Genomic DNA, 22,804 nt, shown 5'->3' on the forward strand with positions numbered 1-22,804 from the left:
ATGGAGGGCGGGGGGCGGGGGAGGTGGCCTGGGTGGCTCAGTCGGTTAAACATCTGACTTCAGCTCGGGTCACAATCTCACAGGTTCATAGTCAGGCGAGACACAGCATCAGGGTCCCTGCTGTCGGCACTGAACCTGCTTCAGATCCTCTGTCCCCCCCGCCCCTCCCCCGCTCAAAAATAAACAAACATTTTAAAAAACAATATGCATCAAGAGCCTTGAAAGTGTCTAGAACCTTTGACTGGGTCACTTTACATCCAGAAATCTATCTTAAGGAGGTCTGAAAGATGGAAATAGGTTTATTTGCACATGTGTGCATGGGCACGCTCACACACACCTCAGCACTAGTTACGAGAGACTAATGCAAAAAATATTCTTAATACTCAGAAGTACAGGATCAAATTGGGAGAATGACAGGGCGCCTAGGTGGCTCAGTCGGTTGAGCGTCCGGCGTCAGCTCAGGTCATGATCTCACAGTTTGTGGGTTCGAGCCCCGCATCGGGCTCTATGCTGACAGCTCAGAGCCTGGAGCCTGTTTCAGATTCTAGGTCTCCCTCTCTCTCTGCCCCTTCCCCGTTCATGCTCTCTCTCTCTCTGAAAAATAAATAAAACATTAAAAAAAAAAATTGGGAGAGTGACAAACCATCATCGTGATGGAATACTACATTATACTGCAGTAAAAATCATACTTTAAAGTCTGCTTTGAACTCCCCATGGATGTACTTCTGTTATATTAAGAGAAAAATCCAATAAAATTGTTAACACTAGGTAATCTCAAACTTAAAAGAAATAAGCAAAGAAAAGAGAAAGGAAATGCAGAGAAATATATGAACGCTATTTTCTTCCTTACACTCTTAAGTTTTCCCTTTCCCAAGTTCTCCACAGGGAAAACAAAAAGCATTATTTGAAGGATATGACGACCTATGTTCCTGGATCAAATGAGCAAGAGGTGTAATATGAGATGGAGAAGAGTTCAGTTTTCAGATTGTGCTGACAAGCCACATGATCCTGCAAAATAAGGGAGTGGATTTAGAAAGAGATTGACGGAAGGATCCAGTAGAAAGTGGATCGTCAGCCCAGGAGGACCATGGAGAGCAGAGAAGGAAGCCCCAGGAACCATCTACGCCACGGAAGGTCCACAGCGACCAAACACTGCAGAGCAGGGGGCTGGAGGGTCCGCAGGAGAGTGGCCTGAGAATCAGGGGACGGAGGGCCTTGATGGAGCTGAGACCTCAAACAGCAGCTACTCTCACAACAAAAAGACACAGTGTTCGAAGAGGAAGAGGTGACTGGAAATCGCAGGACAGACAGCTGTCCAGGAAGGACTCGTGAGGAGCCTCCGCAGCTTGGACGTGCAGGGAAGACCATTTAGAGGCATAATCTTACAAACACTGTTTACCAATATTTCAGCTCTTAGAATTAATCCGGAGGATAAAGCACAGAAGTCTTAATTATGGATATGGGAGAGGATAGGAATGTTACGTGCCTTGCCAACATGAAAATATAGATGCCAGGATCAGGGAGGTGGGAGAGGGAAGGCCAGGCGTGCCGACGTCTCAGCTCAGCAAGTGTGAGTCGTAAGATACCAAGGCGTCCCAAGAAAAAAGGCTTGCGGTGAGGTGGAGGGGGCAGTGGGGATAGACAGCTGAGCCTATTATTTAGAGATACTGACCCACCCCCCACCCCAGTTCATTTGGGAACAGGACTAAGAGCAAGCTCTTACACAGAGGGGACAGAGGATTCTGGCTCTTTTCCATGTCAGTCTTTCCCATTTGATTTTAAATAAGTGCATGTATTATTTTGATTAAAAACCCAATTCTTCTAGGGCGGCTGGGTGGCTCAGTCCATTGGGCATCCGACTTCGGCTCAGGTCATGATCTCGCGGTTTGTGGGTTCGAGCCCCGCGTCNCCCCTCCCCGACTCGTGCTATGTCTCAGAAATAAACATTAAAAAATTAAAAATAACAATAAGAAGAAGTCAAATTACTCTCATAATGTATTTTATTCAAATGAATACATCTAAATCTCTCAACATGTCATCAATATGAATAACCATTAAAGATATTTTATATTCTCTCTTTTGTACTGACACTTACACATCCAGTGGACATTTTATACTTACACTGCACTTCAATCTGGACTTTCCACATGTCAGGCACTCAGCAGCCCCACACTGGAAAGCACAGGCCCAGCTACAGCTTAAACACACCCGACCTCTCTGGGCCTCAGGGTCCCCCAGTGAAAAGATCAGAGTAGACTTTTATCTCTGTCTTCTTTCATTGTCAGATACAGTACAACAACCTTTGACAGTAAGAGCTAACACCCGCACAGAGTAGTTCTTTAAAAGCGCCCCCAGTTGAAAGGTTCAGAAACTGAGGGTACTCAGAGAGGTCGTCTGCTCAGGCCGACGTCACACAGCCTCCTGCCTCCAAATCCAGGTCACTTATCTTCACTTACTCCCTGCTAAATGCTTCACCCAGGCCCAGCTAACAAACGGGTGCCTCTTTCCCTAGAGGGAAATACTACATGTCCCCCAGGGGTCACAGGCAAGTCACTGATTTTTTGGCATCAACTTTTAAAGAGATCCAATCATGCAGCGTCTCTGCTTCCTGGGCAAAGAACATCTGGAAATTTAAACCACTCAACAGCTGGGAGATATCCTTAAAAGGCGTAATTTATCACTCCCACAATGAAATCCACCACACTGTCAATTTGGGAGGGGGAGGGGCACAACTTGGCAGCTATCAGTTCTTGCCTGGGAGGGAGGGTGTGGGCCCTGAGCCCCAGGACCTACTAGAACAAATGGAAAGAGCCTGCCGCTAATCCGCTCTCACTGATTAAGTCCCAGCCACACAGAGGTAGCCTTTGTCCAGCATGAGTCAGGTCTGCAGGAGGGTGGGTGCTGGACAGGAACCTGCCTTTATCATCTATCTACACTCGGATTCATCCCCAAACAGGCTGAACTGGGAGCACAGGGCACCATCCATGGGAGCAACCACACCACTCAGAAAGGCAGAGAGTTCTAGACCCATGCACTCGGGCCTACCTTAGAACCATATTCCATCCACTGTCAGTCCAGAAGGATGAAAGAATATGGAGGATCCTGGGAGCTACCAGATGGGACGGACGATCTGTGGTATAAGGACAGAGGGACGTTAGTGTTCTCCCTGCACCTCCACCACTTCAGCATGGGGGAGGAGGGGGCTCCCCTGGACTGCCCTGTGCCCCTGACGGCTGGCTGGCGGTGGAGGCGGTTAATGAGCTTCTCTCAAGCGCCCCCAAGTTCTTCCACATTGCACATCTCAACCAACTACCCGGAACCCTTGAGCTGGAGATCACCTCCAGGCAGGAAAGCAAACCAGTTAAGACACAATGACCCTAAAAGTAGGCTGCCTGGCTTTAAATCTTAGCTCAATCCCTACCACTTACTTGCTGTTACCTTCAAAAGTCACGTACCTCTCTGCCTCAGTTTCCCCATCGCTAAAACAGGGAAATTCATACTGACCACACAGACCGTCGTAAGGACTGAACTAAAGGTTAAATACAAAGAAAGGCAGAGCACTCAGAACGAAGGCTCGCATACAGTCAGAGCTATTTACACGTGCACTAACATGAGTCCAGAAGGAGGGAAGCAATTAATGTTATTTTGCAGAGACAGGGCTTACGCATGGATCCCAAGATTCCAAAACTAGGAATTAAAAAAATAAAAAAGCAACACTTATAAATGGGGTTTTCATAATGGGAAGCAGTAATCAACACCCTCATTCATCCAACATGTGTTTACTGATCACCTACTGTACACCGCACTCCTTACCGGTATATTTGGGGCCCACAGGCTGGCTGGATAATAACCAGCACTCACATTTTTTTTTAATGTTTATTTATTTTGAGAGAGAGACAATGCTGGGAGGGGCAGAGAGAGAGGAAGAGAAAGAATCCCAGGCAGGCTCCATGCTGTTGAGCCCAGAGCCCACTGCGGGGCTCGAACCCACAAACCATGAGATCATGACCTGAGCCGAAATCAAGAGTGAGAGGCTCAATGGACTGAGCCACCTGGGTTCAACAATAACTGGCACTTATTATGCATTTACTTCATGCTGACTCGGAGGGAAGCTCTTAATGCACGAAGTCTCAATCAGTCCTTGTAACACAGTATCTGCTAGGTGCTATCTACTTTCTAGTTTTACAGATGAGGACACAGGCTTGAGAGAGGAACTGTCCCCAGGAGATCGGAGACTTCAGAAGGCAGAGCCAGGACCAAAGCCTACAAGGTGTGAACTGGAAGCCCCCACTCTTATCCATCAAGCTGGGTAACTCTCTTCCATGCTCCTCATGCATGTGAACCATTATCTATGGCTTTCCGTGGTCTCTGTCACCAAGTAACAGCACGACGCAAAATGCCAGGCAGAGGCCCTAGTAGTAAACAGCCCAGGCTCTGGGCCTGACACAATGAATGAATGAATAAATCTTGCTGAAGAACTGGGCCCTTCTTGAAGAGCGATCTGCCTTCCCTCCTCCCATACTTTGGGCCCCAAGGCTGGAATGTGAGGCAAGGAGTAGCACAGGAATTACACGGCTGTGTATTCTTCAGGGAGGCATCCAGGGTGGGGTGGGAGCCCATTCTATTAGGCTCCAATCAGTTTATCTGGTTCTGAAAGGCTTATCCTGGCTGGGAGTCTGTAAGCCCTGGGCGATCATAAACACCCCCCTCCACTGGGGGAGGGGCCCTGCATTCCTACTTTCAGGCAGCAAGTCACTGGGAAACCTGAGACCTGAGACCGGAAGCGGGGAAATCCCACCTGGGCAGGTCAAGATCACTTGGCAGAGCACAGAGGTCCAGCAAGACTGGAAACCGGCCTGGAATCCTGAGCCCCTGACAAAGGAGAAGTCATCGCGAGTTTAATCCTGAGGTCATCATGCACTATCTCATTTCAACCTCAAAAGGATCCGGGCTTTGGCTCTCAGTTCACAGCTAAGGAAACTGAGGCAGGGAAAAGTTAAGGCCACTGCACAATGAACTAAGTAACAGCATGAGGCAAAGGCTCGAGGGAGACTGATTCCAGCAACTGGGCTCTTAGGCACCACACCAGGAACCTTTCCTCTTAGATTTCCAATGAAGGTGAACTACTTGGCCAAAGAAATCCTCGCAGTCTTCAGAGGGCATGACCCCAGGGCAATCCGAAAGCAGCACTGGGTCCTAAAAGCCTAGACACAAACTCTGGCAGGTGTGGTGAGCCACACAAGACTGCCCCAGCGGCACTGTTTGTGTGGGGAAAAACAAAACAACAAAACAAACAACTCATGTGCCCCCAGAGAACGAATAAATAAAGTGTGGTCTGTTCATATAACGGAAGAGATTATTACCACAGTGAGCAACAGACCACAACGGCATGCATCAACGTGGCCCTATCAGTGGCAAACTGAGCTACACGCGGCGTGGACTTCTGTAAAGTTCAAAAGGAAGGAAAGAACATAGTATAGTACTGAGGCATATTCATGTATACAGTGAAAAAATTTTTAATATTTTTAAATTTTTATTTGTTTTTGAGAGAGACAGACAGACCGCAAGCAGGGGAGGGGCAGTGAGAGGGAGACACAGAATCGGAAGCAGGTTCCAGGCTCTGAGCTGTCAGCACAGAGCCCAATGCGGGGCTTGAACCCACAAACTGTGAGATCATGACCTGAGCTGGCTGCACACTCAACTGACTGAGCCACCCAGGCACCCCGATAGTGACAAAAATGCTAAGCAAAGGTATAACAACCCCCCAAATCCAGGATAAGGGTTCCCTCCGGCAGACAGCACTGAGGGCCAGGCCTGAGGACACTAGAGAGGAGACGCTGTTGGAGTCAGTGATCGCTGGCCATGTTCCAGTTCCTGAGCAAGGTGGGGGGGTCACAGGTCTCCCTGTGCTGTCACGCGTCACGACCGGCCTACAAAGGACATCCATTTCCTTTGTAGACATTAGCAGAGTATAACGGACTAACTGTTGAAGCTCCATGAAATTTGGTCACCAATTCTGTCACCAATAACGTCTGTCACCAAAACCATTTGCTAGTCATTTATTCTGGCAACGAGAACACCACCTGGACAGGCCTTTGATGGGTCAGAACGTCCAGTGTGGGCGTGCTGTGACCCCAGCAATGCCGCTGACTGCTACATGAGTGCGCGCCTGCCCTCACCCAATCCCTGCTAGGTACCAGGGCACTGGCTCCCTCACTGGGACCCCACACAGAAACAACCCCTGCCCCAGATGACTGGGGGATCCCAGACAGGTGCAGAGGTGGCCCTCAAACACCCTGAAACTCTGGGGAACAATGGGAAGGGGCTGTGTATCAGGTACAGAGGCCTTACCAAGAGGGTTTCCCTCTCAACCCCCAGGACTACTTCCTGCCAGGAAAACTGGCAATCCAGGACAACAGATGAGCAAAACTCACTTCCCATCAGCAGGACTCACAGTCCCCGCCTCTGTTTAAGGAGCCAGAGGTAAGGTGTGTGGCAGACCTGGATCCACTTCCTCCCCCACCTCCACTGTCTCCCCAAGATGTGCCTGCTGGAGGGCAGGCCCCTAACCACCTCTGGGAGAGCCTGTGAGTCCCAGGGCCTCAGATGGGGTGCCTGGGAAGGAAGAGGCACACCCTAAATCTGTTCATCTGAACTCACTTTCCTCCTGTGTCACCTTTCACAGATGAAGAAACAGCACAGAGAAGTGAGGGTCACACAGCTACGTCGTGGTAGTCTGGGGAGACAGAGGCAGACCCAAGGCCAGCTACCTGAAGGAAGGGCCCACCGGACACTGTCACTTTCGCCCACACTGGGTGCATGGAGGCACTCACAAGTGTGACCAGGAGGGCAAATGGAGCCCCCACCTTTGGTTTCTTGTGCAGAAACGAGGAAAGAGCAGGGGAAGAGAAGGTGGACCAGACACCCGAGTGATTCCCCTCTGCTGGTGCTTCATCAAAGTGCCCATCACGGCCCCTTCCTCACCGCCGCCAAGTCCTATTTACAATTAAAACAGGTTTATACCACACAAAAAGCAATTCCTGTAAGTCCTTTACCCGCAATTCACATCACCTAGGCCACTCCAATTCTTCCTTTCTCTCTCACAATCTCTATCCAGAGATTGCCTCACTTAGAACCAGAGACCTGGGGTCCTGATATCTAAAATATGCAGCTGAAGTCAAGTCAGAACCATCCAGCCCTTCTGGAAAGTGCAGAAGATGGGGGGATGGAAAACAGGGGAGGGAACAAAGAAAAACTTCATCCAGGCTAGAGGGTTCATGTTTCTATGTCCTGGGTATCTGGAGTTAATGGGCCAGTCTCTGCACTCTGACCCGGGTTCCAATCTACCTGTAAGAGCTGTATGAACTTGGGCAAGTCAGCTAACTCCTCTGAGCCACAGTTTGTCCTATCTGGAAAATGGGGTTGATACTGGTCCCTATCGTATAAGGTGGTGCTGGGCAGTACAGGGGGTGATGTAAGTAAAGTGCTTGGCACTGCGTCCGTCACACAGTGGGCTCAACGACTGTCAGTAACACTACACTATTATTACTACAGACCCTCACCACCACCCAGGAGGAGGAACTGGTGTTCCCGCGATCAAAAACACAGACTCACAGCCCCTCTGAAGGCTAACCCATCTCCACGTACTCCACGGCACCCCGCCAACCCTGCCCATTACCCACCCCATCACCTCACCTAGAAACCTTTCCCAACCACCAGACCTCAGCCATCCTGTCTCCGGAGACCCACCTAAGTCACCTGCTCTCTGAAGTCTTCCCTTGTCAACTGTTTGGGACCCCGGGCTCCAGCACCATCCAGTCCACCTCCCAGAACCACTACCTCACTATGGGGCCTGTCTGTATCCCTGCTCCGGGCGCAGTGGGGAGCTCAGAGGGGTCCCCCAGCTCCTCTCTAGTGCCTGCAGGCGAGACACGCAGCGAACTCTGGGTGATTGAATTTGGCTGTTCAAGTGCAATTTCCACATGTACTCAGTTCATATTTTTTTTTTACTTTTTTTTTAAATTTTATTTATTTCTAGGAGAGAGAGAGAGACAGCGTGAGCGGGGGAGGGTCAGAGAGAGAGAGGGAGTCACAGACTCTGAAACAGGCTCCAGGCTCTGAGCTGTCAGCACAGAGCCTGATGCAGGGCTCGAACCCACGAACCGCGAGATCAACACCTGAGCAAAAGTCGGATGCTTAACCGACTAAGCCACCCAGGCGCCCCTCAGTTCGTATTTATTATTTACATGAATTGATGTGGGAAAAGTTCTTAACACTGGCACACAGTCAGGGCTCAGTTATCTACGCCATAGGATTTTCATGTAGCAATTAATACTGCTAAATAACATGATGCTGCATCATAACTACTTCAGCGCCATGTTATCATGGCAGCGCTTCTGCTCTCACTCCGTCTCTCAGAGGCAGGGGCCACACCTTCCATACCGTAAACCCAGTAGTTCCCCTCTGTTACCGCCCGGAGCCGTGTGTAGTTCTGGGCACACAGGGGCTCCTAGGGTGCCCACCGTGTCCTCGGTGAGTTTTTCCCACACAGCGCTCACAAAGGTGAGATGGAATGGGAAAACCCGCACAAAGAGGGGGAGGCTTTTCTCCCCATGGTGGCTGGTTGGCTTGTTTCTTGAGCAACTTTGCTGGGACAGCTCACTGTAAATGAAGAGAAATCTGAAAATCACACGTGTTCCCTGATGGAAATCAGCAATCACTAACCAACCGGGAGGATCGTGAGCTGCCTGGAAACCATCCCCGTCGCTGCTTAGTAACAGCCCACCGACACCACACGTTGCAATCGGGCAGGAAGCAGAAGGACTGGCTTCCTGGGGGGGGGGAGGGGGGGCACATGTGTTGAGGGGGCAGAGAGGGAACAGGAACAGGAAAAGAGAGGTCTAGAATCAAAGAAGCAATTACTTTTCCAGGCACACGCAGCCCATCACAAAAGTATGCGAGGGTCTGAAGAAGCACTGCAGAAAGACACGGGCAAACTGTTCTACAGGGAAAAGACCTTAATACCTTATTTCCGTGGAGGTGCTTGTCCCCGGTGCAGCATTAAGGATTCAACCAGGGAGCATCTCCACGGCGCGCCGGGTCCCGGCCAGGCAGGGAGCACCCCCACGGCGCGCCGGGTCCCGGCCAGGCAGGGAGTACCCACCACGGTGTGCCGGGTCCCGGCCAGCACCAGGGACACAGGGAGGGCTGACCAGCACCAGGGACATAGAAAAGCATGTCCCGTCCACTCCTGCAATACGACAGCCCCAGCAATGGATGCAAACTGCTGGCCCAGGGGCCACATGTGCCCCACGTGCGTGTTTATTTTGGAGACAGAAAGGACTTCTGCCTGGAGAGCAGAGTTGGAAGGGTTCCACGTGGGACTGAAGAGGTAGCCGGCAGCCTTCCAAATAAGCTGGGGCACTTGGACTTTATCCCACCGTGATAAGGAGCCATGGAAGGTTTGGAACAGGGGCAGGAATGAGATCAGAGGGTCATTTCAGAGAGATCTGTCCATACGTGGTGTCCTGGGCGTGGACTCTCTGAGGAACATTCTAGCTAATATGGCTGAGAGTGCCCTCTTGTTAGATGATTGGCTTTTCCCATTTTTTTTCAAAAGGTAAGAGAAAAAACAAAAGGTCTTCTGTGTGGAAAGTCCCCCATAATTTACGAGAGAGCAGCTGGAGCAGGCAGAGGCCCTTTCCGGCACTGGGCTGACAGGGTTTATTCCACAGCCCCACTTAAGTAATGATTCATCCAGCCGGGCTGGACACAGCTTTGGGATCACTGCAGCCCATCTCCCCACTTAGAGACAAAGAGAACTCCGATCCTCGCGGCACATCGCTTCTTCTGAAACAGATTAGTGCATCTGGTCCATAAAAAACCCATGAGCCAAAGGCCAGGCTGTCCCGGCCAGGTCTGTAGACAGAGGACACCGCCAGTGGGGACCTGGGGCCTCGCCCGCAGGCTGTCTCCCCTGCCCCTTTGCAGAGGGGCCTCTCCCCACCCCCAGCACCTGGGAGGAGCATGGAGGCTGCCCCCTCCCCGCACCAAAGGCACTATCCCTTCCCCATCGCTCTCTGGACATTCCATGCATGCTTTCTCCATCGGAAAGGCATTCCCTGCATAGTTAGTCGTCAAAAAGGAAAAGCAAAAGGTTTTTAAACAAGCAAGGGGTAACCAAGGAAAGGAGAGATCACTATTTCAGCAACTGCTGCACATGGTAATGGTTTGGGCAGACACTACTGAGACGGCACAATACGGTTTTCACGTTTTATAGCTCGACATTCTTGCCTCTGGTTATGCACCCAGACCTGACATCACTGACATCACGGAGGCAGGATGGCCTCCCTGGGACCCCCCACCTCCCGCAGCCCGCCCTCCTGCCCTCCTGGCCAGCGTGAGCTCCGCAGAGGGCAAACCAGATCCTGAAACTCAGACCACAAAGTCTCTAATGCCTCCCTTTTTAGTCGAGTACCTGCTGCATCACAGGCCTGCTGTGAGCAGCGACTGAGCCGGGAGCCGGGCAAGACCCCAGCTCCAAACTCCAGGCTGAGTGCTGCCGGCCCTGCGGGTGCCTGGAGCAGAGCATGGTTTGTCTAGTCACAGGCAGCTGGTAGATACGGGGCTTGAACAATACTGAAGTTAGGAATGACCAGATTCTTCCAGAAGATTGGCATCTGCAGATTCATTCCTAACAGTCACATCTCATACAGACAGAGAAGCAGCCAGCTGGGAAAACAGAACGGGTTTCAATCCCTTTCTTCACTCCCCCTCCTAACTAACTCCTATTTATGCTTTATGACCCAGCATAGAGGTCACCTCCTCCAGGAAGCATTTTGCTTGCCTGTAATCTTCTTTTAGAAAGCATTCAAAGTCAAGTTAAAGTATCTTTGACCCTCAGGGCCAGCCCCACCCCCTCTCTCCTCCCAAGGCGACAAGAGTGAGTTTGACTTAAATCTTGGCAGCCCACTTTCCAGACACATCCATCTCTAATCCTCAAGTAACAGAGGGCACGAGCTGTGAATTCCCAGCGTGACACGGCAGCGGGGCTGCACACACGTTTCTGACTTTGCTGCATGCCGTCAGCCCGTCCTCAGGGCGACCTCACGCGCTCGCCAGCGGAGTGGGGGGACCCTGTGCCACACAGCCTCGCCAAGACTTGAGTCAGACTTCCTATTTTGGGCACATTTTAACACACAGAAAATGTGTCCCCTGGAAACAACTCAAAGGCCCTCCAGCTGGAGGGGGGGCACACGCAGAACAGAACGCTCTAAGCCGGCAAGCCGCGGACCGGACCGCGCAGCAACACCACGTGTCTCCCACGCCCTGGGCCACGAGAGGAAACCAGGCTCCGAGGGCTACACGCTGTATGATTCCGTTTACCTGAAAAAGGCTAAACTGTAAGGTCAGAGACTGAAGTATCCAAGTATCCGCTNTGTGTCCCTCGACGGTGATGATTACGCATCTTACACGTCGGTGTTACACAGCTGTGTGTTTATGAAAACGCCTCGTGCTGTGCCCCAAAGCAGAGGACATCTGCTGCACAGACCTCAGACCTCAGTCAGACCGTGAACCTGACTTTGTCGGTGAGATTCAGCCTCCTTCCAAGTGCCCTGTTGACTCTGCTTTCTTCCTTCGAGAAACACCTGTTTCTGTCTTTTCCCTACTTTGCTATGAGGCGGGCTGCCTTTCTGTTGCGGACTTTGAGAAACCCTTTATACTCATTATTACAGCTTTTTGTGCTTAGGTGTGCTTTCTTCTTTAATATCTGGTCACACGGATAACAAATCTCTCCCTTCCCATGTGTGCTTTGCTCCCTCTCTGATGATCTCCGAGCTCTTCATGTCTCACTGCAAGGCAGGATTTCAGCCTGACCCTTTCATCCCATGCAAACTATCTTCTTGCATTATTCTGTTCCTATTCTTTCATATTCCTTGTAACAACGGGTTTTTTTTTTTTTCAGACGCATGCTTCTTCCCGTGTCTCCCCCACTATGTAATAAGGTTCCTGAGAATGGGCACCATATCCGTTGATCACTACTGAATGCCCAAGGCCTGGAACAATACTCAGCACCCAACAGGCATTCACAAAGGGCGGCTGAGTAAACGAAAGTAAAGAAAAAACTAGTACAAGTGTATATGCTGCACATGCACATGCATCTGGCACGTAACGCACACTATACGTGGATGTGAATGACACACTGGAGGATCACTGCATCATTGACATCAAACATCACACCTCTCGCCAGGAAGCAGCAAACTTGGCTTCAGGGCCAATCTCATGAGCCACAAGAGTTAGCTAAAATTTTAAAAATACTGAGACACTATGATGTATCATCCTAAGACTGAAGATTTACTAAAATATCATCTCAATATCCGATCAACACTAAAGAATTCATCAATGACATATTTGACATTCCTTATACTAAGCCTTTGAGAGCCGCTGTGTATTTTACACATACAAAACATCTGCATTCAGGCTAGCCTCTTTCAAATGTTGGGGGGCCCCTGAAGGCTGGTGGCTACCCCACAGGACGGGCGGTGCAGTTTCAGATGCTTGGGATTCAGCAGCGACCAGAGCAGAAGCCCGTTCCTTGTAGAGCCTTGTCCGGCGCTACCTGCCCAGACCAAGCGCCTGAGATACCTGCATGTCTGCTCTGGTGCCCTGGCTTCTGACTCTGACTTCCGTCCTTCTCTGCATCACAGCCAGGCGGACCGTTCCAAAAGCTTGGTCAGATCCAATCCATTTTCCATCTAAAACCCTTCTGTGCCTCATTTTACTAGGTAAACCACAAGGTGACAGATGCTAACTAGACTTGTGGTGCGCGTTCCAGGATACATACAAATAACGGAATGAATGAAATACGCCCCAGAACCCCAGGTAATGGGATATATCAATCACACCTCAATTTAAAAAAAAAAAAAAAAAAAGCCTTCTGAAAGGCCTGCAGACTGCAAAGTACCCACTGCCCTGGCTTCTCCTTCTGCCTCTGTCCCCCTTACTCACAGGGCTCCAGTGCTGCTCCTCCGTCTCACAGCCTCACCCCTGCCCTCAGCCTCTATGCTGGCTCTCCCCAGGACCCGTAACACCCTCCTCTAGACTAACCTCCTTCACCTTCAAGGCTGTTCCAATGTCTGCTTCTTGACGGAGCATGTCCTGACCAGCCAGGTTAACACTGCAGCCCACTGCACCCCTGCAGACCCACACATGCTCTACTCGCTCCCCCAGAACACGTTACCCTCTAGAACACCATCAAAGCCCTTAGGTGTTATGTCTACTGCTCCTTATATGTCTCTCCTAGCTATAATGCAAGCACCGTGCACACAGAAATCCTTTTCTTATGGTCCCTTTGTGCACCTCCACCCTCTAGAACAGTGCATGGTACAGAGTAGGCACACAGTAGGTATTTGCTGAATTAAAGAAAGTGAATTAATGCATTGTAAGCCCTCAGCCTTATGGAATTTACAATTTAGTGAGAGAAGACATATATACTGTAGATTGGGTAATGATAAGTACTGTCTTCTTTGCTCGGGCTGAATACTAAAGACTGGGCAGCTTAAACAATAGAAATTTCTTTCTCATAGCTCTGGAGTCTAGATCATGATTCTGGTAAAATTGGCTTCTGGTGAGAGCTCTTTTCTTGGCTTATAAATTCACCTTCTTTCTATATCCTCACACAGAGAGAGGAGGAAAGCCCTCCGGTACCTCTGGTAGATCTTCTTACAAAGGTTCTAACCCCATCGTGACAGCCCTGCCCTAATGCCTCCATCTATCCCTAATTGCCTCTCAAAGGCCCCACCTCCAAATACCATCACACTGGGGGTTAGAATTTCAACTTACGAATTTTGGAAAGACACATTCAGTCTAACAGAAGGACACAAACATTCAGTCCATAACAAGTACCCTAAAGAAAAGTAAAAATCAGGAGAGGAAATAGGAGAGTATAAATATAGCAACCACCACTTATATAATAACTACCACATGCCAGGCCCAGGGCAATGCACCTTATGCCTAACAGCACGGGGGGGGCAGAGCCACTCTGCATTGCAGTGGGTGCAATTTTTGCCTGCATTGCCTCCACATGTTTCACATCTCCCCCTGGGGACCACCCTGTCCCCACTGTGGGGCCGGGACTAGAAAGGAAGCCACAGGAGAGCAGGCAGGGATGTTTGTCTGTCTCCTTCCCTGCTGGATCTTGCAGAGCCAGAACTTAAGTGTGCAGGGCCCGAAGCAACCGCTCAGGAAGTGAATGATGGGATCAATCAATCAATCGCGAGCAGAGTAACAAAGTTACTAGGAAAAGGGAGACCTAAAGAATAATAAATAACAACAACTGCTCTTATGTCTTCTTCAAGAGCTTCCTTCCTCTGTGCTAAGTGCTCTGCACCATCCCAGGGAGGGAAAAACCATTCTCCCTGCACAGCCGTAGTAGAGACCATAAGTAACCTGCAAAGACAGGCGGGCTGGTGAGGGGCAGCCCCCCATCCCTGTCCTTTCTGAGACCTGCTTCTGCAGCTTCCCTGATCTCTTATCTCTTTCTTACTTATATGAGCCTACATTTCCCTCAGATGCTTGCAAAGGCCTCTGGTGAAGTCCCTGCCATCTTACCATCTGTGTAACCAGAATGTTCCTTTTACACATTAAAATGTATTCAGAAACCACTACTCCAAGCAGCCACAGGAAGTAATGAAACCCATTAATTGTAGCTGTAATATTAGCTAACTTTTACTGAGGGTTTACTATGAGCCCAGACATGCTGCTGAATTCCTGCTGTTCATCCCCTATTTCCTCCTCCTCACGGCAACCTGTGAAGCTGGTATTTTATCGTCCCCATTTTACAGACGAAGAAACTGAGGCTTAGAAAGGTGAAGTAACTTGCCCCAAAGTAACCCTGATCTGCACAAGCCCTTATATGTCCCCAGATGCCTTCTGCTGCTTTGTTTCCTTCTCTTTCTTCAGTGTCCATTCCCTTGGGGCAAACCCTTCACTTCCCACCATATGGGACTGTTTCATAGCTAAGACCATGACTGTAGACTGGGGGCTGCTTGTTTTCTTGAAAACAAAGCAGGTTTTTTTTTTCCTTAAGTTTATTTATTTGGAGAAAGAGAGAACGAGAGCACACACGCAGGGGAGGGGCAGAGAGAGACTATCAAGCAGGCTCTGCGCTGTCAGCCAGGAGCCTGACACAGGGCTTGAACTCAAGAACCATGAGATCGTGATCTGAGCCAAAACCAAGAGTCGGACGCTCAACCAACCAAGCCATCCAGGTGCCCGTAAAAACAGCAGTTCTTGACAGTCACCTGATTCAAGGAAACACCAGGGCTGTGACGGCCACCAGACAGGTGAAGATGGCCACTGGCCCTACCTATCCCACCCTCCATGCTCCCGAGCTGCTTAAGGTCGACAAGAGAAAAAAACAGGCAGGTAAACACAGAATACTGGGGCTCGGATTACCCACCAGACACCAGCAAAAACGCCACCCTGTACCTTCACCCCCAAAAAAGAGGAAGAGAAAATAAAGGAAAGGCAATTCAGAATTCTGCCACTAAAAAATTGGCCGTGACAATTTTGGCCTCGTGAATGTAAGTCCTGCGTTTTGTAACTCGGACTGTCACTGTTTTTACTGACACGGTTGGGAGAGGGGCCACCACAGCCTCTGTAAGGGGGGGTTTAGGAGCTAAACGCACTCAGGGTAAAGGCAGGGACTCCGAACGGTTGCGGGGAGGGTGAGGGAGGGGCAGATGTGATCACTAGCTAGCAGAACACCATCTCCCATCTGTTGTGGACGGTGATAGTAATTGAATGCTGGTCACAGAGCCAGGCAGGTTGCCTGGATGTGGCAGTCTGCAAATGCTCATAGATTCTGTACCACGTCGGAGGCTCTTGCCTGGACCCCAGAGGCTTTGTTCCCCAGACCCTGGGGCCAGAGCTTTCCAGACACTAAAGGCTTGTACAGGCTCCTTGGTCTCACTATAAGCAGCCTGCTCCCCCAGGGCGAAAGAGGCAGGCAGCCAGAGCAAGGGGTGTCTTTGGGTTAGATGCTGGGCTTCTATCCTGCCTCTCCTTCTGCTGCAGGCCAACAAGCACTTTTTGCTTGTTTTTTATTTCACTGCCCTCTATAACTTCTGGGAGCTGGCCCTGGGCCACACACAGCCCGATGGCTCTGCGGCTCCCCAGCTGTGCGACCCGAGGGGCTATTTTCAACTTCTCTGAGCTGTGGGTTCTTCATCTGCAAAATCATGGCAATAATAAGAATCCTATTTTATAGGCTTATTGGGAGATTAAACGAAATAATATATTTACAGCATTTAGAACAGAGGCCAGCCCACGACAAGAACCCCATCACTGCTAGACATTTTATTATAATTGCCTGGTGAGGTTGTAAGGGGCATCAAATACAAAGAACATGCTTGGCATCATATACAGTTTCCTGTTATTACAGGAACTACTATCATTGCTATTATTACAATTACTGTTACTACTGCCATCAATTCCTTAGATTAACTCGGAAAAACAGAAGAGACAGAAGAGCACCTACCAGAGGCCCATGTGAGCAGCATTCCCCAGGAAGGCCCAGAATTTTTGAGGTTTACCAGGTAGGGCACGTGCAGAAGTGACTGTCCATGGGACTCATCAACGGTCAAAAGGACCCCAGCCAACTGCACTGTTCCCACCTCAGATCAGGGTCCCCTACAGACTCAGGATATATAAACAAGGGAGTCCTGGCCTCTCAAAGAAATCACAAACCAGCATCGGGAAAGAAAGAAAAACCAAAAACAAGGAGAGCGATGTGTCTGCAGCCAACTATGAAAAGGACTAGAAAACAAAACGCCCAAGCACCAGGAGAGCATCCGACCTCGAACACGCACACTTGGGTACAGCCTCTGGCAGGATCTGTGGCCACCTCGACAAACAATCCCGGCAACCACTACCCAAGGTCCTCGGCTTTCTCAGGAAAGGGTTCACTTGCCGTTGGTCTGGCTAAACTCAGGGACGCAGATGCAAAGAAAGTAGGGGACAGCTTACTGAGCTGAGCTGGATAAGAAACGTCCGTCCATCTCAGGCAGGCAGAAGGCCCCAGACCCAGCCTGCCAGCCGGTCAAGCAGAAAAAACACCCGAAACACAAGGGACTGACTGGATGTGGACAGGGAGAATTCACCCGAACTTCTGACCAGCAATCAGGGTCAGATATTTCAGAACTGAGAAAAAGAACTCCCTCTTCCCAGCCCCCAAAAAGCTCCAGCCACGGACAGAAAGAACACACCAGACAGCATGGGGGAGAGGGGGAGGGGAGAGGGAGGGAGAGGAAAATCCGAAAAAGAAGCTGATTTTGTCTACTTTTCAAAGAGAAACCCGGTTTATGAAATATTCTGCACTCCAAAGTAGGTAAGGCAACAACAGTAAAAAGCACCCTTAGGCGGGGAACACAACAATGTGAGCACATAATAAATCCCCTGTAGGAGCTCGGTGGGTACAGGGTTATGGTCGGCACTGGACCCACCCAACCTTGCCATCCCCAGACCCACAAGTGGAATTCCAGGCGGGCTGTTTGCCAAAGGCCAACACCATGAGGCCGTCCTCACCTCTGAGACGTGACTCCCCCCAACAGCAGAGATCAGGCCACGAGGCTTTGCCCAGCCCGCAATTCTGTGTGTCCGGGAGCTGCTTCCAAGAAGGTTTCTCTCCTAATAAATCTTTCAGGAAGTTCCACTCAGGGTTCAGAGGATCCATATAGCCACCTTCTCCACTGGTTAGAGTTTTAGATTTGCTGTGACCACGGGACTGTGTCAAATGAACAAGCCTCAACTTGTCAACGCCAGTATGCAAAATAGGTCTGCAACATCCTATGACTAACAGCAAAGCAGATACAGTCCCCACATCCTCACGGCTCCCGCCCACCGCACACACAAACCCACGTTTCTCCAGCAGCTAAACAGCTCCAGAAGCCTGGACTCAGGTGGTGGAGTGGGCCGGCGGGGGGTTGCCAGCCTCTCTTTGGAAAACCTAAGACCAGAAAGGAAAACCAAAACTTCACCCTCTTCTCCCCTAAAAACCTTCACAAGAGATTTCCTCCCTCCTCTCCTCTCCTAGAAGGGCCTGGAGTCGGGGGGCTCCAGCGAACAGAAGACTACTCCATACTTCCAGAGTATCAGGAAAATTCACAGTGTTTCCGGGCACCGGACACTTGCAGCCTCATGGCTGCCCTTCCTGAAAGTCAATACCCACCCCCAACACTGGCAAAAATAAGAGCGCATTAGGCTGGGGAGGGTAAGCACAATTAAACCAAATAAGCCATCCCGAAAAGAATTACCACGAGAAGGCTGTGAGGCCACCCAACAAATCTGTAAATGGAAGGCACAAGCAGAGAAAGTTTCAAGGAACAGTTTCGAAAATCATCTGGTCGGGGAGGGGAATGGTCAAAGGATGGAGAGAGCATCATATGGTTCACAGATCTCTCGATTCTCAAAAGGGGCCTCCAAACCACATCTGCGACCCCAAATCGGTACTGATTGGAGGAGGTCTATTTTTAGGTGTAAGGTAACAATACACCTCCCATCAAGTGCACAAACCCGGAATTATCTCGATGCACGCCTGGNCGCGGGGGCCGCAGCGAGCCGGCGCGAACCCCTCGGGGATGCCCGCACGCGGGAGCGCCGCGATCTCTGCACTAGCGCTCCCAGCCCTGCTCCCTGCCCAGGCGTCCGGGGAGCTGGGAGCCTTCCCACTTGCCGGATGGGGAAGGCGAGGTCGGTGAAATGCAAGGTCCAAGGTGCTTTGAGATGGGAGGGAAGACCCCTGCCTTAGCTCCATCCCTAGTGATCCGAGCGCCTCCGTGGGTACCACCCAGCATCCGAGGGCCTGCTGCGAAGGGCGCACGCACCTTCCCGCCTCCTCCGACGTCTCCGTCGGTCCCCAAGTGCTGAGGTTGGCAAATCCTGCAGAGGGCCGGTTGTCTGCACCGCTCCCTCCACTGTTAATATGACACTCCCCCGGACCCCCGTCTCGAACGCCCAGGAGTCCCTCCGAAGGAACCTTCCAGAGCGCCGGCCTCCTTGCTTTCTCCTCCTAAGCCCTGGACTGTACAGATGCAAGGAGCTGCCTCCGCTCATCTGAGCATTTATTGAGCACTTACGGGGAGCCGGCGTCCTGCGAGGCGATGGGGAGGGTCTGAAAGTCGAGCTGGGCAAAGACCATGGACGAAGGTCACAGTCCGGTGAAAAGATGGACAGGCAATTGGATGATTTCAGCATTATGGAAGGGAAGGCTGCCTCTCCCCCCCACCCCGCCCTGTGCCTCCACCCCCCACAGTTTCAGTCCACCCCCCGCTCCCTCCCTCTGTGTCATATTCAATTTCTCCTATTCCGATAGCTTCTTCCCGACGTGAATCTTTCTCCTCTCTTGAAAAAGAAAAAGAAATCTTCAGTTGATGCTCGCGTACCGCCAGCTACTCATAATTCGTTTATAATCACGGAGCCATTGTTTTCTGCCTGGCTCCTGCGAGGGGCTACACGGGGTCGTCAAACCTCCGCATCCATCCAGAAGGCTGTAGGAGGTGTGCGAACTCAGCCCCTGGATTGCTTAAACGGTCTCCCAGGAAACTCGGGGTCTGCCAGCTAGATGCCCCCAGGCCATGGGAGGCCCAGCTTCTCATGACAACCTCAACTCCTTTCCCGGGGTTGTGACCCTGGCTACCAGATCCTTCCTGTTAGCTGTCTGCATTCCCCTCCTGGCTGAGAAGACACCCTGCCCTACCACTCTTTCAACCTTGACCTTGATTCTGCCGCCCTCTCGGAATCCCTAATGCTCTAATCTTGGATGCACAATTTTCCTTTTTAAAAATTATTCTTTAAAATGAAAGAAAAAACTTTTTTCTTCAGAAACATACAAAGAGGGCTATATCTTAATAGCCCTACCATGCAAAATGAACTATCATTTACATTTTGGTATATTTGCTCCCAGTTGTTTAAAAAAATCATTTGTTTTTTCCAAGAGTGATACAAAACATGCGCTTTGTAAAAAAATTACAACTAATGAAGGAAAATACAGAAAATAAAAGGTAACCGAACTTTTTTCAGCCAAAAATAACTTTCATGAGTCTCAGATAAATTACAGACACCTATTTTTCGTGTGTGTGTGTATGTGTGTATCGATGTGGATGGACACATGCAGAGTTGACAGATAGATGAACAGATAGCTAAAAAATAAATTTACTTTAAAATATTAGCACCTCAGGGTGCTTAGATGGTTCAGTCGGTTAAGCGGCAGACTTTTGATCTCAGCTCAGGTTCTCAGGGTTCTTGAGATCTCCTCGGACAAGTGTTGAGTCTCCTCTGGATTCCCTCTCTCCCTCCCTCTCTCTCTGCCCCTCCCCCGCTCACACTTACATGCTCTCTCTCAAAATAAATAAATAAAATATTAACACCTTAAAGTTGCTGTTTTCAGAAGTAAACTATTTTACTTTCTCTAAATGAAAGAAAGGGAAGCTAACATGAAGTTTAAAAAAGGAATTATTGTTAAATTTTAAGTATTTCTTTACCCTAGGAGAGATATTGTTTGCTAAATAATTCTACAAAGGTTCAGAAAAGAGGTGGTGAAGAAGAGAGTGAGTGATGTTTTACTTACAGGTCTGTCCATTAGGTCAGTACATATCTTCCCACCTCCCCTTACTTCACCTCCTAGAGCTGTGTGGCTGTTTTTTGATTTCCACCCTCCATTCTGTGATTCCCAAGGTTGTCCAGTACTGAGTCTATAATTGAACGATTTCGTGCTCATGTCCAGTCCTTCTGTTCTCTACATCAACTTCCTTGTCTACAAAATCCATCCACTCATTTATCACACACTATGGAGCTCCCGGTGTGTGCCTCAAACACACTAGTCTCCAGGATTCTGTGGGCAAGAAGACCAAGGCAAGGTCCCTGCTCTCGAAAGTAAGAAGAGGTAGACAATGAAGTGAACAAGCAAGATAGTTTCAACAGTGATAAATGCTGTTGAGCCAGAAAATCTAGTTAAAGGGTAGAGAATGAGGGGTAGGAGAGGCATTGAGTCTAGATACTAATGTGACCAAGAAGAAGCCAGTGGTGCAGACCAAAGAGTATTCCAGGCGGAGGGAATAGCAAGAGCAGAGACCTGGAGCCCCATGAAAAACAAGATCATCAATTATCTCCCAAAGGCTATGGAGGCCGACAGGCACACACTTTCTCTCAGGTCAGGAATCACATGTCTTCAGCTTGCCATCCTATCCCCAGCACCCATGTAGTAAATACATGGAGGGCCAATGAATGTGTAAATGAACGGGCATACTGAACTTGTGGTGGGATAAGAGGGGAAAGAGCCAAGTTCAGCAGAAGCACAGAGGGGGGCATCTATTTGGCACAGGTTGAAAAGGCTCTCCAGGGGAATTGGAGACTGAGCCGAAACTTGAAAAATAGAGTTTGCCAGTCTGCTGAGGAGGAGAATGGAGTATTTGAGCAAAGGGAGTGACACATATACTTGGAGATTTGACAAACTGTAAGCGGCTGGCTATGGCTGGAGTATAGAAACACTTTTGGGGGGCGCCTGGGGGGCTCAGTCAGTTAAGCAGCCAACTGCACTTCAGGTCATGATCTCAGAGTTGGTGGGTGTGAGCCCCGCGTCGGGCTCTGTGCTGACAGTCCAGAGCCTGGAGCCTGCTTCAGATTCTGTGTCTCCCTCTCTCTCTTTGCCCCTTCCCTTCTTGCACTCTGTCTCTCTCTCTTAAAAATAATTAAAAAAAAAAAAAAACTTTAAAAAATTTTTTAAATCACTATTGGAAAAGTATGAAAATATAGTGAGGACTAAAAAGCGTAGACCAGATTCTGAGAGGCCTAGAGTCCCAAGTAATTTGGCCTTTGTCCTGAAGAAAAGCAGGAAGCCTCTGAGGACCTATGACCAGGGCTGAGACACAAGCTGTGTTGCTCGGTGTGAAGGCCACACTGGCTGTCATGCAGAGAATGGGTTTCAGGGTGACCTGAAAAGAAGCAAGAACCATTACAAGGGGGTGTCAGAAATCCTGGTAAGAAAAAGATAAAATCCTGGACCGGAGCAGTTTGTTGTTTTGGGAAAAGAGAGAAAGGGATAAATGCAAAGCACATTTAGGAAGATGTGGGATAAATGCAAAACCCACCAGATGAAGAAGTAGGGAGCAGGGGAGGGAGGGAGGGATCAAGAGTGAGGTCAAGGTTTCTGGTGTCAGCACTATGGGGTTGGTGGTCCTGTTAATTCAGGAGGGGCATACACAGAGAGAATGCAGATATGGGCGGAGAATTGGAAACCATTAGGCCTTCCAGGTGAAGTCCAGGAAGCAGGAAGCTCCGGGCATCCCATGTTCATGGAAGGGGTCTCAGCTGGAGATACAAATGTAGCAGTCACCAATGTATAGGGTAGAGGCTGATGCTTTGGGTAGGAATGAGCTCACCCAGGCCGGAAGTGTATTTTAAGTGGGAGGGCCAGGGATCAAACTCTGTTCTGGGGTAGAAAGAGGCAGAGGCTGCTTCTATTCGGAAGGGACTCTGCGAATGGATGATTTGAGATTTAGTCCTCTGATTTCTGCCTGACCTCACAGGCCCTAATAGTAGTTAGGACAGACCCACCCTTCACTGAGGAGCCAGACCTCTGAGTTCTTGTCTCAATGTGTATCCAGGGACTGGGATCTACAGGTTCACCCACCCACCCTCTGTCCTCACAGTCTTCACTCTGGAACAGTCTTCCCTCCCTCCCTTTTGGATTCCGCAATAACCTACCTACATGTGCTCCCTCTGACTTCAGGTCTCTGTGTTCTGATAG

General features: G+C 49.9%; 1 protein-coding gene across 8 annotated transcripts in view; it reads right to left on the bottom strand.

Moving 5' to 3' along the window:
- The window catches only part of LOC144231576 (uncharacterized), a 150,874-nt gene extending 133,119 nt beyond the window's left edge, over positions 1–17,755 (bottom strand). For all 8 annotated transcript variants that reach the window (XR_013335109.1, XR_013335102.1, XR_013335096.1 and 5 more), the window contains exon 1: positions 17,587–17,755. The gene's annotated coding sequence lies outside the window, so the exon portion shown is untranslated. The remainder of the gene's footprint in view (positions 1–17,586) is intronic.
- Positions 17,756–22,804: the final 5,049 nt, after the last annotated feature.

This window comes from Crocuta crocuta, unplaced genomic scaffold (genome assembly GCF_008692635.1).
Source record: "Crocuta crocuta isolate KB4526 unplaced genomic scaffold, BGI_CrCroc_1.0 scaffold260, whole genome shotgun sequence".
Lineage (NCBI taxonomy): Eukaryota > Metazoa > Chordata > Mammalia > Carnivora > Hyaenidae > Crocuta > Crocuta crocuta.